The sequence below is a fragment of the Octodon degus genome, unplaced genomic scaffold, assembly GCF_000260255.1.
Source record: "Octodon degus isolate 3935 unplaced genomic scaffold, OctDeg1.0 scaffold00019, whole genome shotgun sequence".
NCBI classification, from domain to species: Eukaryota; Metazoa; Chordata; class Mammalia; order Rodentia; family Octodontidae; genus Octodon; species Octodon degus.
The window spans coordinates 8,883,013-8,899,757 of record NW_004524595.1 but is presented as its reverse complement, the minus strand read 5'-3'; the positions used below and the strand labels follow the sequence as shown (position 1 = coordinate 8,899,757).

Below are 16,745 nucleotides of genomic sequence, written 5' to 3'. Positions count from 1 at the left end.
AAAAAAAAAAAAAAAAAAGAATTTTCCTTTTCTCCTGTTCTCTGTTTGAAACCTTGCCCGGCATTATAATAAGATCCACTGCAGAACGCCTCACGATCTAGCTCATTACAGCCCCGAGATTTTGCCTGCTATTGTTTGACGTGACAACCTGCCCTCTCACGGGGTTGAGTAATTACGGAGAGATCCCCCTTCATGAAGAACAGGTTGTGCCAGCTAGAGGGATGGGCCACTGGTATTTTTAGACTTCATTAGTGCTCTGATTTAAAATTTCACATTTTGTTTCTTGTAATTATCTTCCAATCGACTGAACGAAAAATTCAGTTGGAGCTCTATTAGTCTGCCTTCCCAAAAAGGGCATTGGGACTTTAAAACTTAACCAATTGAAAAATAAAGGTGGTGTGCAAAATGCTTTTTGATTTGCAATAGGTCAAGCGATTGTCTCTCATCTGTGACTAGAGAAGCTGGCTCGCGTGCAGTTCACATTAATGAATGTTATTTAAATGCATTGAGGACATATAGATTTTCTTAAGAAACTTTTAAGATAAATCTTTCCTGAAGAACAATTTGGGGGTGGGAACAAGCTGTGGGGCTTTTTTAGATTATGTATTGAAAGCTAATTAAAAATAGATTTCGTGTGTGCAAAGCGATAAGGGAGGAAAACAGAATTAGTTCCATTTGAATCTCTTATGAAATACCTGAGATGTCTGCCCTATGGATTGGGACTCTCCACTAATCCTTGGAAAGGAGTGCAGTGACCCTCAGAACTTCATGAGACGGAGGGCTGATGTCACTGCCCCTGCAGTGCCCTGAGCCAGCTGTGTCCCTGGGCACTCAGAGTGGAAGTGCGGGTCTATGGAGGTGATGTCTGCCCCGGTATAACTCCAGGAAGGACTGTTGGTGGCTTAGAGTAGATGAGTGAGTGGCCGCAGAGCCTGACCCGCAGAAGGGCTGTGGGGCGGCCTGCATGTTTGGAGAGAGAGGAACTGGGCTGCACCTGCTCTGGCTTGCTTCTGGGCCAAAAAGTCAAGTGCAAGTTGACCTGAGCAGAGGTCTCTCCTGATTTAGATTTTACAGGCCTGGGTAAGCAGCCATGAGGACCCATCTACAGGGACTGGCCTCTCAGCCTCAGGGTCCGCAGGGGCCAGGTAGAGGGGGGTGTTTAGCTCCTTCCTCTGGTTCCATTCCTGTCCCCGGACGTGTGTCTCAGGGAACTCTGCATCTCCAGGGTCATGCCTTGCCTGGATGGCAGCTACCCCTGACCCAACAAGGCAAAACACAGGATCCTTATAAAGATGCTTTGAGGCTCAGGGAATAGCTATGTAACTGGGGCACATCTCCTGACCTCCCTTTTCTCATCTTTAAATAAAAGTGACAATCCCACCCCGCTAGGGCCTAGGGCAGGATTCAGTCAGATTGTGCGCACAATCATGCCTAGCACAGTGCCTACTCACCACCCAAACTCCTGCTGTCACTGGCCCACAGTCCAGAGAGCTCACAGAGAGGGCAAGTAGTGAAGGGGTAGAAAGTCAGACTCCTCCTCAGTGCGGCACTCACAGGGCAGCCTCAGTCAAGCGACTTTGCAGGAGGTAGCATGTGTCACATTTCAGGCCTGGAGACTTAAGATTGCTCTCCCCAAGCAGGGAGCCTGGTGCAGATCTCACCCCTCCCCGCTCCACACCCTGACAGGTCCAAGGCACACTTTTCTTAGCAATCTTAATAAATATCCTGGAAGTTGAAATACATGATAAAGCTGCCCACACACAGTGAGGCCGAAGGCATAAGGTGTTTTCCAAAGAAGAGTCTGTTCCATCACCCTCCCACAGACTTACGCTTCCTGTACGTGCAGCCTGGAAAGGCCATCACAAGTCCAGGCAGCATTCACACCCAAGGCCGCTGAGGACCTACCTAGCCCCTTGACTGGCCCACAGAGCGTAACCTCTAGCCCAAGCTCCATGCTGCAGCCAGGGCGGTCTTTTCAAAAGTCAGGCCTGGTCTTGCGGCGCTTGGTCAGATGTCTCACTCGCCCCACTGCTCCGGCAACCGGCACTTACCCTTGACGTGCTGCTTCAGCCCTGGCTCCTGCGTGCCCCCAGCTCCCTCTTCTGCCTTCCGAGCCCCAAGTGCCTGCTGGGCAGGCACACCAGCTGTGGTCCTCCCCACTCCCCCGTGCTCTGTACCTTGAAGGAAGCCTCTTCAGAACAATTTGCCTGCTCCCGTTCCCTTCTGTACTAGACTGTGAGCCCTTGGGGTGGACAGGCAAGGACTCCATCCTGTTCCTACTCAGCTCCAATAGCTAGATTGGTGCCCAGCACTAAAAACTGTCCAAGGAGCATGTCATGGATGAAGTGCCAGACTAAGAACTAGCAGCGAGACCCTGTGACTCTTCCCTGTGCACATTGAAAGTAGTCAGTATCTGAGGGCCACAGACCTCTGGCTATCCAGGGGTGCAGTGTACCCTGTGAGGCTTCATTCTGCAGCCCCCTAGACTTATGCTTCCTCTAGATACAGAGGTCCATCCATTAGAAGACTTCCTCCCATACCCAGGCACCCCACCCCCAAGCATACAGGATCCGCAATTCTGCCTCTAATTCCTCATCTATAAAAGGGGATTAATGACAGAGCCAGCTTCTTTCAGTCATTGTGTGGACTGAGTTATTTTATCCTAAAGCCCTTAGCATGTTGTGTCATAACCACCACAAAAGTGCTTGCTGTTATTATTCCAGTTCCAAGGCTATCTTTCAGTGACTGTGACCTTTTAGGGGCCCATGTTAGTATAGCAAATCAAAGAGCAGTTTTCCTTCCAGAGTCTGGGGACAGTATCATCAAGATATTTCAAACCCTTAGTTCCCAGGGATCCACTTTGAACAGATAAAAACTGCCCTCTCCCATGGAAACATTTTCCAGTCCTTCCTCATCACCATAACAACCAGAAGGAGCCAGCCTGTTGCTGGCACCTTCTCCCTAATGCCAGGGTGGCTCATCTTGGGAGAGCTCCTCCTATCTACCCTGGAGTGCTGTCAGCACCTGTGCCTTCAGCTTGATACCAAGGTGCCACAGACACAGAGGTGGGTCCTCCTCCAGGGCCACACCATAGATGAGACTAGAATTCCCTGGCTCCTCAGATGAACCAACGCAGGAATGGTGAGATGTTTAGGAGCAAATGGCTGGTGGCACAAAGGTGGTCAGATGCTGATTCTTCGTGAGGTTACTTGGGTAGAATTCAAATCCCACCACGCACTAACCCAATGAACATGTGCTGGAAACTGCTGTCTCTCAGCCTTAGCTGCCACCTCTGTAACACGGAGATGAGAGTGCCCTCCTCACAGACCTGCTTTGGGAATGAGGTAATGTATGTAGAGTCCTAACTGTATCTAGCACATAGCAAGCTTAAGATTGCTACTCAGCCTTACCACTGTCACTACTGCAAACCCTCAAGAGCCCCAGGACAGAGATGTGATCAGCGGCAGGGCCTCAGCTGCTCTGGGGTCTGAAAGCCCGATCACTATCACCCTGACCACCTTCTTTCTACCCGAGCCCAGGAGGCAGGTGTGTACGAGCCCGTGGGATCTGCGGCTCTATGCCCACTAAGTATTTCCTCCTTGCCTGGCCAGTATCTGCCTAGGAAGCCCCTCCTCCGCTTCCCAGAGCTCTTTCCTCAGGGGCTTTGTTCCTCATTAATTGGAGAGTTGTCCAGAGCTTAACGGTTTGGTTAACAGATCATCTGACTGTGAGGGAGCCAGCCGCACATTAAGATGCAGTAAAGACAGCCAGGCCACCCCCAGAGACAGTCACCCTAGAGCAGGAGGCACCTTAGCCACCCCACCTGCCCAGGAGGGTGCAGGCAGAGGAATACCCCTGGACCCTCTCCTTGTACTGCTGGGGGGAAAGACATGCCCTCAGCCCCACATTCCTGAGCATCCTGCAGGTCAGAAATCTTGCTCTGCCCCACCTGTGTGCCGGATGAGGCCAAAGGAGTCTCACTGCTGGTGGGAATGGGGCTTCAGGAAGGGTGCCAACCCATGGGAGGAAGCCAGCTGTCCTGCCCCCATGCCATCTTGCCTCTGGAGCAGCAGGCCCAGGAAGACATGAGCAGAATGACAAGCTAGGTTGTAGGTCAGGGGATGGTCTGAGTCGTGTCACCTCACCCCTACCCCCCACTGCACGACCAAGTACTACCTGAACAACTAACATTTGTCGTCTGAAGCACCTACTGTGTGTAGAAACCACTCTTTGCTTCTCTCATGAGCCAGACAAAAGGTCCAGGCAACATGGCAGCCTTGGGCCCTACACAGTCCCAGCTTGTACTGGGTAGAAGGCACCATGGCAATGCTCAGCACTCCAGACACTGTGCCAGGAGAGGGTGGGACAGAACTAGAGGAAGACATGCTCACACAAGGAGGTGAGGAAATGCCGGCAGTAAGGACAGCAGAGGCCAGAGAGAAACAAGGTCAGTATGGGTGGGCCTTTGACGGCACTTGGGATGACTGCAGGAGACATGGGGAAGTCGAATGGTTCTTTCTAAGAGGAGAAAGTTGAGAGAAAGAAATGCCAGGCACACAGAGTTGTGCTTCCATCCAGCATGGAGTCACAGCCTCACACACACATCTCAGATGGTCCACAGGGCCTGTCCTGATTTGAGACAAGATCAGATAGTAATTTAAGCTTGTGAACCCAAGAAGTCTGTTTCTCTGAGTGCTTGGCGCACAAAGCGCGGAAGCCTGATCAGGCTGTGCTGTTCATCAGTGAAAGTTTGGTGGGTAATGACCTATGGTGTTGGGCCACAACCCTCCCACCTCAGCGGCCATCCTGGAATCACAAGGTGAGGACCGGCTTTGACCTCAGGAGAACACAGGAGGTAGCTATCAACTCCTGTTAGGAAAATCAGAGGCACATTCAATGTCCAGAATTGCTCTGTGCAAAACTCTCCTAGGGTGACAGAGGTTTAATGCTGAGTTTCCTGTTGCCAGATCACCACCCAAATAGCCAGTCTCTGCTAGCACTGCTAGGAAAGTGTGTCAAGTCAGGTTGACCTTAGAGTTCTCCAGAGACTAAGGATAGATTCTGAGAGCGGCACTGCTGGGCAGAGCTGTGGTATACCTGCCTCTTGTCCCACATGATAGGGAGGTGGGGATAAATGGTACCCCAAATCATGAAGCCAAGAAAACGTACCACAGAACTGACTTAGTAAAAAAAAAAACACAGTTCAGTTGAAATTACATTTCATTCAGGAGCATACTCATTCTTTTAAAATGTAAAGGGTAAAAATAATATACAGGTAGTATTTTAAGAATGCACAAAAAAAAACCCTGTACACTCTTTGAAGAAAAACTGGCCAGAAGGGTACCGCTCTGTTGTCACTGCCTGTATTCTTCATTGAAATGCACCTGAGAGGAAGTCCTCTCGTTTCTGTACATCACTAGGCGCATGCTCCCAGGGGCCTACTGGATGACCAGACACAGCCCGGTGAACCCTCTCATTTTGCCCACTGGCCTCTTGCTACCTCATTCTCCCCTTCTCCAATGACCTCTCAGACATGGCTGCCCCAAGCCTCAGGCCCAAGCTACACACAGAGCAAGCACATATTAGTTTTTCTACCACCTTCTTCAGGGTCAGTGTTATAATTACATGTTGGTGTGCCAGGACAGCTGCCTTCCTAAGCTCCCACAGAGAGGGCAGCTTAAATAACAGAAATATAATTTCTCAGTTCTGGAAGCTGCTGGAGGTCCAGGATGAAGGTGCAGGAAGGGTTGGTTTCTCCTTGGCCTCTCCCGGCATCCTCGAACACCCTCTCCTCCAGATGGGTGCAGCCCCAGTGGTTCTTCCTCTTCTCAGTGAGACGCCAGTCCTGTTGGCTTGTGACCATTCTTAAGGGCTCATTTAACCTTCATTACCCCTTATAAGCCCCTCTCCAAATACAGCCACACTGGGAATTAGGGCTTAGATATGTGAATTTGAGGGGACCTAGCTAGCCCATAATAGTCTATAGCTCTGTCTCACTGGCAGATGGAAAGCATGTCCCCTCACCACAGCATAGTTGCTACGCTCTTAGAATGTGTGCCTTTTTTACATGTGGATACTGTCAGTGGCTCATAGCCACTCGAAATTTTTCGTAAATGTACCTTTACCATGGTTTACCTACAGACTGCTCACTCTGTCCCTGTTAATGGAGCGCTGGTTATAGTTTCCATGATTAGAATCATTTGTACACAGGGTTCACTTTTATTTCATGGAACCATCATGCTGAGAAGGCTCCCAGAAGTCATCTGGTGGAAGCAGGAATCTGCCCTCATTACTGGGGACCAAGAAGGAGCCACCAGTGGCAGGAGAGTTGGTGCCGTTAAATGGTCAAGAACTGTCTTGCTATGAGCTCCCTGCTCCTGCCCTCTGGAGCCACCCAGAGCAAAGCTGGCCTATTTTTCAAGACAGCCCTTCAGACTTTTAAAGATGGCAGCATCTCCTTTCCTACAGACCAAATATCTCCAGCAACCTCAGCAGCTCTTCCTGGAGAGCTCCCTGCTCCCTAGTCATGTTCCCATTTGTCAAGAGCCTAGTAGAGGGACACCTGGGAACAGGCTGGGTGCCAAGAAAGAAGAGGCTGTCTGCTCCTTGGCCCTGAGCATCGTGGATATCGCAGCTGTCCTATAACGATCGTGGCTTATTAGTTGAAACACGTCCTTCAACACGCAGGCACACACGTGCACTCACACATCCAAATGAAGAAAAAAATCTGTCCAAGCGCTGGTTCCTTTGGGATCCCTCCACGGTATCCTCATTCCCTTTCATAGGGGCCCTCCCTCACTTCATTCTGATGCCTTTTTGCCTCTATAAAGCATAGCCAGTTTAACCTTCCCACTGAGGTTTTCAGAGTGATTCCTTCGGAAGCCTGGGAGTTAAGACCATCCAGGCCAGCTCACCCCTGCCTGGGCCCCAGCTGTGACCTCTGAAGCTGCTCCCCCCCTCCTCTCTGTGGGTGAGGACAGACTCCCAAGCATACCATCCTGTCCTCCCCACCTCTCCCCACAGCAGGGGATGATAGAGGAGGAATCCTCTGAAGGTCATTTAGCAATGCTCTTCATTTTATAGGTGGCAAAACTTGAAGTTCAAAGATAACAGTCAAAACAGTACACTACACCCAGAAACTGCACTAGAGAAACCCCTGGGAAACCATCCCAATTCCCTGGATACTTGTGTAATTACTTCACCTACTGCTAGGAATTATTCTCCGTCCTAGAAGGCTTCTCTCCTCCCACAGACTGAGAGTGACACAGAGCCAAGCCCCATGCGGCTGGGATGGGACTGTCACACACCCTTCCGGCCTGCCCCTGCACTGCCCTGCCCTGCTAGGCCATGCAATCAGAGCAGCACATCCTACCTGGAGCTGTCAGTCCCTGGGGGTAGCTGCACAAGGAATGAACGGAAGGACGAATAGGGCCAACACATGCACACAACTCAAGTGACCAAGCCCTACATGGCACCACGTTAGCAAGATCACTTGTGGATCCAGAGTCTGATTTGACTAGAAGGAGGAAACACTGCATCTCAAAGAGAGGGAAAGATGAGGTGGGCAAATTCTAAATTTGGGTGCCCTCACCCCACCCATACTTTGGAGCTTCTCTGGAAAGACCTGCCAAGTGAACTCTCCTGAGCAGAGTCCCGCCTAGTGGATAAGCACTAGGTGAGAGGCCAGCGTGGTTGCCGTTAGTCTAGAGTACCTTCACCAGCCAGGCCCAGCAGCTCAGTCAGCAAGGCCCAGGATGCCCTGATCTCCACTCAAACCTCAGAGAGAGCTTCTTACCAAGGACCTCATTCCCTGCACTTTAGGGATTATCCTGGGGTGATCCCAGAGGCTCTAGCTCCTTCGGACTATGTGATAAACAGGTTTCAGAAATCCTGACTGATCCAGAACCAAGTCCTATATTTTCAGTCTTTCTTTATATGGAGATGCCCATAAAGCAGGAAAGTGGCCTCCCCCTAGGTCTCTGTAGTAATGATAGCACCAAAAGCCATGAAGCTGATCCTGCAAGTGGTCTCAGGCTGTGGGTCAGGAGCTGCCATTTGGGGACACAGAAGTGGAGTGGGGTTTTGGTAAGTGCCTTCTACTTTATACTCATTATATATTCACTATAAATTTGTGTGATCCTTGAGGTTGCCCTGTGAGGTAGATGCACAGATGGAAAACCAAGGTGGGGGTAAGATACTTACCCAGATAGAAGTTGGAAAATCAGAGTCAATTAAAAACAGTCCATGTGTAATGCCTGCAATTTCCACTATGTCATATTTTGAAGCTGTCGGATGTGGTCTATATTTTCACTAGCCATGATTGGGCTAAGGGTGTGCAGGTTCCAAAGGGGCCATGTCACGTCTCCTAGAGTCAGGTATCTGATAGCTCTCAATATAAATTGGTTCTTGGGTTCTTTCCTCATCTCTAAGTAATATATGAGGGAAGGGGGCAAGGAGGGAGGGAGGGACAGACGGATGGATGGATGGACAAATGGATGGAAGGACACTGAGACCTTTGAGAAAGCTGCAGACAGGAGCTGGTCACCTCTGAAAGCACTGTAGCTTGGGCGGCAGGCAGCCCTAGGGATTCTTGCCTGTTGCTACATCTCCCACGCCTTATTCAAAGTATTGCCAATGCAATAAAGTTAATGGAGCCCGTCATCCTATGAAGAAGCCAATTCCGTGCAAAGATGATACATCTTTGAAGTTTATGAGGTCTATTAATTGAGCTTATACCCTTTTAAATGAATGAAATTCTTGAAATCTACCAAACAGCCTCACATCCATTTAGAAGTAGTTATTGACGCCTCACGTCTCTGTCACCAATGGATAAGGAGCCACTAGCGCAGAGCTATAGGAATTGGCTTCCTGCCGACACTTAGTGCGAGCTTCAGCTCCTGGAATGCTCGACAGATGTCGCGTCTAGACAGCCATTGTCATCTTTAGGAAAGTCCTCAAATCAGTGTACTACAGCCATAAGGACTAGACAACCCAATGACAACGAGCTCAGGGGAGAAGGCGATACAGCTGATCCTTGGATCTCAGCCTGCAGACAGGGACCTCAGGGATACCTGGCAGAGATGCTGAAGAACATGTCCAACCACTGGCATTTCAGAAATGGTCACTGCACAGTGGAGCTGTTGTGCATCATCCCTGGACTCAGAAAAGGGAGCTCCCTTGGGTCCTAGAAAGTGGAGACCTGGAACTGAGCAGAAACATAAGGTCTGCCTATATCCTGAATGGGAACCATTTAGCCATGGTCCTTGGGCCCCCTGAATATGCACCAAAGCTCTGCCCAATTTCTGTCTCCTCCCCAGTTAGCACCACTCGTGGTTGCTTTAGAGCACAACGTGGCACTTGTTGTGCCCACAGAACATCTGCTGAAGACAAACTTGTGTTTATAGCTCTTCACTTCAAAAGACTGGCCATGTTATAAAAAGAAAGGAACCATCTGTCCTTCTTCTAGACCCCAGTGCCTCTTCGAAGAGATTTCCTTGCAAGAAGGCAGTGAGAAGTCAGTGTAAGCTTCAGGGAACTATTTTGGGGCCAGAAAAGAATAATTCTTTCCTGCCAAAAGTGTGGACCAGAGATGATGGCCAGCTTGGAGGAGGACACAAGATGGCAGACACTGACCAAAAGGAGGCCAGCATCATCCAGCAGGGCTGCCCACATGTTCCAGTTGTGCAGGGAGTTTACAGCAGAGGACTAACTGGGAGGACTGTGGGATTCAAGGGAAGACTCAGAAGGACTGTGAGATATGACAGTGCTGTGAGCCACGTCACAGGCAAGTGGCTGTTGCACAGTCAGAGGTCTTCCCTGTGTGCCTCTCCACCAAGCCAGGCTTTCTTATCTGCAAAGCCCCTGGGACAGGTCTGTCCTGAGAACAACCTGAAGGAGAATAACCTTCTCCCAGCAGCTGAGGACTGAAGATGTCTCCCAGAGTGCAAGTGTCTACCTGGATTTGTCTACCTGAACCGTTTGGCAGAAACTGCAGAAGTCAGATTAAAGTCCTCAGGAAGCCCGGAGGTTAGCGTGGATGGGATTCTTGGAGGGGAGGAGTTTTGCAGGCTTCCTGGCCAGAATCTTTACGTAGAGCAGCCCCTAACCAAAACTTCCTAAGAACGGCTTGAAGCTCACCAAAAGGGCTCACCATTCATCTTCATGCTGTTTTTTTGGCTCACCAGTTCTGAACAATAAATCCCTCCCTCCGGCATGAAAAGTTCTGGTTTCTACCAGAACCTGTACCATTTCCAGAAAGCCTCAGTCCACCAACCTGGAGGTTTGGGGCTTATTTTGCTCCAGAGTCAAATCTGCTTCTGCCCTAGGCTAGAAATGGGGATGTGAGGAAGGAGACTACAAGTGGTGTCCTCTGCAGACACACCTTGTTCTCTTCTCCCACTTGTCCCTGTGGGGACACCTCCTCCAGCTCATCCTGGCTCCAGCAAATTGACAGCTGTGCTGCGTCCTGCGGAGGGTTCACAAGTCTTCACTCTGAAGTGAGCTGAATTCTCCCACTTGGGCACATGCATTTAGATTCTGAGGACAAAGGCAGTTCCTGGTGTAGTGTATTCAAGGCTCTCAGAATCCTAAAAGGTCACTTTCTTTTTATTCTTGCCTCTTTTCAGTTCTTTTTTGTTCTTATTGATTTCCTCAGGAACATAAGAAAACACAGAAGGCAAAGCCCACTACTTCCATAGAAATAAAATATTCTGCAGTCAAACCACATACCATAAAGAAATAATTGCAGTCTGTATATATTGCTAATGGACATCGCTCAGCAATTCCCTGTCTCATAAGCTTTAAACACAGACATTAGTATAAATATGCAGAAATCCCCATTCGGGCAAATTACTCTGCATTTCTGAACGAAAGGAAGATTAACCATGTGCTGATATTGTTGAGGGAGCTCAGCAGAGCAGGAAAAATTCCCCAGCCCTCTCTGGGAGGGAGGCCTGAGACTCTGCGATGTCTTGGTGTACAGCTGGAAACCTCGGGGAAGGCACGGGGCCCCTGGCTGGATCACTGTCACCTGAGAAGAGTGTGCTCCCCCTGAACCCTGCTTCCCAGTTCTTCCAGGATCCTGCAGCTCTGGCAGACGCTGAGGGGACACTAAAGTTGCATTTCCTCAGCCACGCAGCTGCCTGACAAGCCCCAGGGATGATCATGCCTCAGAAGCAGACGGCCTACAGGCAACACACGGAGCCAGCTGTTGGGTGCCTGAAGTCCTCCGACCTGGGCCTACCTCTCCCTCTCCTCCCCATCTGCCCCTCTCCCAGCTGTCCTGTATGGTCTCCCCCATCAGCCAGACCTATGCTGCTCACTCCCACATCCCCCACCAAGGCCAACACAAGGGAAGGATCTTCATCTTTCTCTTCCAGGACTCCATGGCCAGAGCCTAACTCGAGTCTGTCTGTGAGGACCCAGGCCAGTCAGTGCTATGGGCACTATGGGAGTGGAAACACAAGCTGCCTGCCTGAGACCATGGCTGAGGGAAGGGAGCCTGGCACATGGTCTACTGCCTGCTTTTCTATAAGCGCCTGCCTTTTCCACAGTGGAAACTGAATGCAGGGAGAGAACAACTCCACACTGACTCTGAGGCACAGGAAAAGAGGCTTAGCCTCCCAGGGCCAGAGCTCGGCCTCCTGACCTTGCCTGTCTCCCCTGGGGCCAAGCTGAGGGCCTGGAGTGTCTGAGGCTCTGTGACAGGCACTTGGGAGCAGGAATTCTGAGACAGGAGCTTCACATGGAACAGTGAGCCTCTCGTCAGCTAACCCTCGCACATGTGCACAACTCGGCATCCTGCTCACCAGCCAGCATCTTCAGGGTCTGTTTTCGTGTCTGTCTGCCCCTGGCTGACTGTGAATGACTTTAGAACACCCGTGCCACTGGCCAATTTAGCAACCTCATGTGAAATGGAAAAAGGTACCCTTTCTTCAAGACCCTTGCCTGCCACCTACCAGAAAATTGTCAGAGTAACTCCAGCAGCCCTTGGGGACTACTGAGATTATCTCCCTCCAAATGCTCTTCTAATCATCGTGTGCATTGACTCATTTAATCCTCACAACTCTGAAATCAGTGCGACCATGTCCCCTGATCCCAGCCGCAGAAGCACTTGCTCCTCTGTTTACCCAGCTAGGCAGGGACAGACACTAGGCAGTCCTTTACTCAAGCACTGGTCCTCAGCCCTGTATTCACTTGACACCCAGATCCAGCCACTGGGCTACCCAGCAAGCACTCCATGTGACAAGGAAAAGGGATCTATTCCCCAATCCTGAGGTCTGCTTCTCATCTGGAAAACAAGCAGTTGCACCAGAGCAGAGGTGTGCCCTCACACGTATGAACTGCCTGGCACTGAGGAGCCAGGGACCTCTGGCCTGTCAGCTCTTCTTCATGAGGGCTGCCAGCTCAGCCCACTCGAGCCCTCCACCCTGGCCCTCTTCCCAACCTGGGAGCTCCTCCTGGCCACCACCTCACCTCCTGCTGCCTCCTGTCCACTCTGCATGCTGCACACAGCTGCTTCTACTGTGACCAGGCCTTCCCCTACTCAAAACCCACCGGGTGCTCACCATGCCTGTGTGACACCAGTGCACCTGCTCTTGATGTCCCCACCCCATATCTCCTCTCAGACTTGCATTTAGCCCATCCCTCTTCCAAAAAAATCTGTGCAGACCCCATACTATATGGAACCCCTGGCCAACTGCCAGCTGAGGGCTACCTGACTCCTTGGCCATTCTTCAATCCCCAAATGGACTCCTGGACAGGCCTGGCCAGAGCCCAGTGGTGATCAGGGTGCTGGGGTCAAGACATCGCCCTGCCCAGCCCAGCTCACTCCCCTTCCTCCAGGCACCTTGTCCCCTGTAGGGAGCCTCATGTGGCCTCATGGGGTTCCTCAACTACCATCAGAACTCCTGCAGCTGCCAAAAGGAAAGCAGAATACCCTGAGGAGGAGTTACAGAAAACAAATATGCCAAGAAGGCCAAAGGCAAGAGAAGTCCAACAAAATAGGACCTGTTCAACAAGAGCTGGTTCTTACACATAGAAAGCACGGGTAACTGCCCTGCAGCCCCAATTTCTGAGGTTCCTATCCCCTGATAATCCAGTTCTTCCCCTAGGCCTGCATGGGAGCTAGAGGTTGATCCAGGGCACTGGGCCAGCCTCCCAACCTTCCCCACCCTCGCAGGTAGTGAGAAAGAGAGAAGCCCAACCTCAGAAGGTCCCAGACACCCCAGTAAGGCTCCTGAGACAGACTACACCTGCTCTTGTACCTTGGCCACAGGGCCAAACCACATCCTGCTGAGCTCCAAGTACGGAGGGGACAGGAATGCATATTCCCATTCACAGGAGGTCATTTCCCTGGAAAGACAAGGCCTTGCCCCCTGGAAGAAGAGGCGTTCCCACTGACTCTCACCCTAGGAAGGATCTCCAGACACAAGAGCAAGTTAGGCCATTAGAAGAAGGGATGGGAGACCATGAGCCACTGCACTGGAAGCTCTGAAAAGCCCTCTGCTGGGAACACATGAGTGAGGACACCTCTGAGTGAGCACCCAGCCCTCCTGAGCCAGCTGAGCCGCACCTGCCCATGACACCGAGACACTGGACAGGTCCCCAGATACCCTCCAGGACCCAGGCTCGCCAAAGCAGGGCTTTCCATCAGGTTGGCTCACTGCTGCGGCCCCAGTGCTCAGCACACTTCCAACACTCAATAAGCACCTGCTGAATGGCTGACGAATAATGAGTGAGTGAACGGCTGCAGCAGATGGAATCGATGCACTGTGATACAGCACTGTTGGTGCAGAACAGGGAAGGCAGGAATCCAGAGTATGAAGCAGCTTGAGCAAGGGCTAATTTTACAGGTAGCACCTCTGGGCATGTCACCCTGAAGAAACTTACCTTCTTTCCATGACCAGCATTGTGGGTTTGCATAACTTGACTGAAATATTTTCCAGTCTCCCTTTCTCCCTTGTCCAGATATTTTTGTGGCTTTAACCTTATCCTACTGCTGCCCATATGTCAGAGGGATTCTCCTTTGGGTGGATCTTTGCTCTGTGCAGGGACTGTCCTGCACCTGAGTGACATTCAAGTATCATCCTTTCTCCTGAAGAGTTTGTTGTAATAGGGATTTGGCCAAGGTAAGCCCTGGGCCACAGAGGCCTTGGCAGTTAGCAAAACTGTGGCTTTGGGGCTCTGGCAGCCATGCTCCTGGGCTTCTGGCCCCTTCCAGGAGCATAACCTGCCTTCCCTACCTTCTGAGACCTAAAGCCCCCTCACCATCGCCGGTGTGCAGGCCAGATCCCATGTCTCCAGTCCCCAGGGCTTGGGCTTGGCTCCTCCTATCAGCTGGCAACCCCCTCCCAGGAATGTCCCTAGGCTGGCCCCACCAGCCACCCTCCAATCCGTCAGCCACCAGTGTACACCCCTGGCTACCCACAGCCCCCTCCTATTGCATCAGGATTACTCATGCATGGCACTCCGGAGGCCCTGGGCCCCACCTCCCTAAGTGGCCACTAAATCTTCCTGGCCCCTAGACCTGCCCAACGATAAAGAAGGCTCCCAGGGTATGCAGGAAGCAGCGATATGCAGCAGTTTAAAACTCTAAAAGCAGGATTTCTGAACTAAGAGCTTGACTGGATCCTGGTTCGACCTCTCACTAACTGCTTGGCCTGGAACAAGCCGCTCTCTCGGCCTCGCATTCCATCTGTATAACGGGCACAGTTCCTCTTAGAGCTGCCCTGGGGGTGAAAGGACACCATGAAGTCGGCTGGCCTCCCAGCGGGTGGTAGGCAGAAGGTGCGCATTTGGACAGATGTGCACCCATCCCTAGCTCCAGCTGAAGACAAACCGGGAGGGACGGAGGGACAGAGTAATTCTGGCGTCAGGCGGCAGCCGAGCGCCAAGGATGTCACTAAAGTGGCCTCTTCTGCTTTGCGACCTTCTAGCACCCGCTAGCCTCAAGCCTCAGCAAAGGACTTACGGGGCTGCCGTGAGCAGAGGCGTGTGACTGCGCAGGCGCGCGGGCAGGAGGCGGGGTGTCGCTCCGCCCCGAGCAAGGCAGACCCCGCCCCGGTGACTCGCAGCTAGGCCCCGCCCCGCGTCTCCGCAGTCACGTGGCACGAGGCCCGCCGGGAGGTTCCCGCGCGGAGGTGGTGCGTCTGCCAAGGCTTATTTGCATATGCGCACGCCTGGTATTTATAACTTCTCTTCAGCCAGTTCCAAGTTATTGATGTCTTAAAGTGACTTTAATCTGAGCCTTCTTTTCTTCAAATGGGCTTTTGATTTCCGGAGTGATATTATACATGGCTGTAAGCTATTGACTGAGCGATTGCCGTCGTGTTCTCAATGTGCTGATGCTGGAAATCTGCGATATAAATAAACTTCCTCTGGTAGAATCATTATAAAGCACGAGCAGCAGAAATTTATGGAAAGAACAGATTAAATGCTTAGACTTAAATTCTTCAGCGTGCGGTTTGCCCTGAACTGCTGTGTCTGGAATTTGGGCTGCTGATTCAGGTAGAAAAAAATCAAACGGACACATCGCTTGTCGGTGCATTTTTACTATGATCTATTGTGTTGCCAAAAGAGAAAGCTCGGAAGCTGCCATTGATAATCCTGGTTAAAACTTGGAGCATAAATTATTAAGACGTGTAGTTTCTTTTCGGAGTGGTTGGGGACTGGGGCGGTAGCACCGTAAAGAAATATAACACCAATATGTGCTTATGCATTGTAATGTGGGACATTTTTATGCCTATAATAAAACATTCCGCCTACAACTATGTTTATGAAAGCAACAGATAGGAAGATCCATAATGCCACTTAATAGAGTTAATCACCTCCCATCGGAACGTTTTAAAAGGCTTTTTATTGCATGGTGAAAAGCTCTGACCATAATTAATACTCTGCACACTGTCAGGTGCCAGTCAGAGGGCTGGAGCTGAGGAGGGAGCTCTAGCATACAGGGCTGAGAGGATTCTCGGGATTCCGTCCAGTTTTCTAAACTGGGTTTTTTAATCAGGCCTTGGCTATATCGAACTCAGGGCCTGGCTGGGGCCTGGGGCTCAGCATTTTAAGCTCTGAGCACCCCAGCATATTGTGAGCTTATTGTGTCTCTAGATTATGGGCTTTGGACTGGGCCACCTCTCAGCTCTGGTCCCGCCCTAAGTGCCTGGGTCCTGAGAGAGATGACCTCATGCACAGGAGCCAGGAGAAGGCAAAGTTAAAAGAGGAAAGGTTTATTTCAGCTCACAGTTTGTAGAGGCTTCAGCCCATAGCTGGCTGGTTCCGAGGCTGGGTGGTGTGGCAGAGGAGCATCAGAGAGGAGAAACAGTTCATGGCATAGCAGGGCAGGCAGAAGGCAACAAAGCAGAAAGGGGCAAGCAACAAGCCTGCCTTTCCCTTTTATACATTCCAGGCTACCCACCCTTTGGGTGGTACCACCCACAAGATAGGGGCCTTTGCATCATCCACAACCCAGAACTGTGCCAAAACAATCAGAGGGCTAGCGCAGTAATCACACACCTTTGATCCCAGTGTCACACCCTTAATCCCAGCATCCGTACCCCAGATTGAGCCACCTCCCAAAAGCCCTACCTATGACCTCATGAGCCTTTGGGGGGATATCTATGCACAAGCCATAATAATCAGAAAGACTTGTCCTGTGTACCCTCTCCATATCTCTTGCCACTCCAGCTAGCTTTTCTCATGGGGAGGGGAAACAATGTGGCTATGGCTGACCTGCCCCATGGTCTGCT

General features: G+C 51.1%; 1 protein-coding gene across 5 annotated transcripts in view; it reads left to right on the top strand.

The window, feature by feature from the left end:
- The window catches only part of Klhl29 (kelch like family member 29), a 277,679-nt gene that overhangs the window by 221,241 nt on the left and 39,693 nt on the right, over positions 1–16,745 (top strand). The gene's annotated exons all lie outside the window — the stretch shown is intronic.